Here is a 1,096-nt window from a genome sequence, read left to right as displayed (position 1 = left end):
TAAGGGAGATACCCTTTCCAAAACTTGTAAGGGAGTAAAAACTAGTTTGTGAAAGACCCAGAGAAACACAAATATCCGACGTGACAAAATCACGGACAATTTTGGAATCCCTGCCGGACGCATCTTTTAGGTTTCGAAATGAGGATATGTCCGGGTAAAAGAGGACGTCTGGTCACCCTACTTTAGGTGATCAGTAATGTTGGGCTAGGATACTGTATAGCTGTATTTTAATGTTAGGCATGCAGTGTATATAGAGGTTAGTGCTTCAGAGCACTTCCACTCATGTCTAATCTGCTGGTTACAGTGCAGGTATAGCTAACTTAGTGAGAACTTCATTTGATGGTGTTGATGTGTGAGTTATATACTTCAGGGTGAAACCGTACCCTATATCTTATTCAGGTTCTCATTTCATGATAGCACCTCTCCCTCTAGAACTGATGTCACAGTATCACTAGCGGAGTGAACCACAACAAGTGTAGCGACATATGGAAGGCTAAGCAGTTGCTAGGGGCAGTGTGTTAATCCAGTGTTTTGCATTTTGTTGTTTTCTTTATATTTAAATACATCCTTTATGAAAGGACATAACCCTGTTTCCTTTTTGCCAAGTGCTTTTTCTAATCACTAGGGTTGACATGTACGATCACTTTGCATTGCCTTCAGCTAGACTCAGACTGATCGTGTTGTGAAAGCACCTAGTAGTAGCATATCTTGAGATCTGATATGGTTTCTGTGTTAAAATAATTGAACCAAAAAGGACAGTGATTTATGTCATTTCAACCACCCAATTCATGTCATGATGTAGCTAGTTCAACAGGAAAGTGAGAGCCAACTCTGTCTGCTATATACAACATAAAGAACAGAACATCTGTGGCACTTCACTGTGTGTTGAGGTGAATCCGGGATTTGCAGCGCAAACATGCGTTGGTTGTCTCAAGGGGGTGCAATCTGTTGTTAAAAGCATACAGCTTGTGTCTTATAGGATGTAATTGGGATGAAAATGCTGTCCCAATTGTATTATCAAGCTGGCAAAGAGGACTCTTCTAAACCAGAAGAAATGGTCACAATGTGTGGCATGTAATTTACCTACTCCATGGGA

The sequence above is a fragment of the Sprattus sprattus genome (genome assembly GCF_963457725.1).
Source record: "Sprattus sprattus genome assembly, chromosome: 4".
Lineage (NCBI taxonomy): Eukaryota > Metazoa > Chordata > Actinopteri > Clupeiformes > Clupeidae > Sprattus > Sprattus sprattus.
This window is presented reverse-complemented; position numbering follows the sequence as displayed.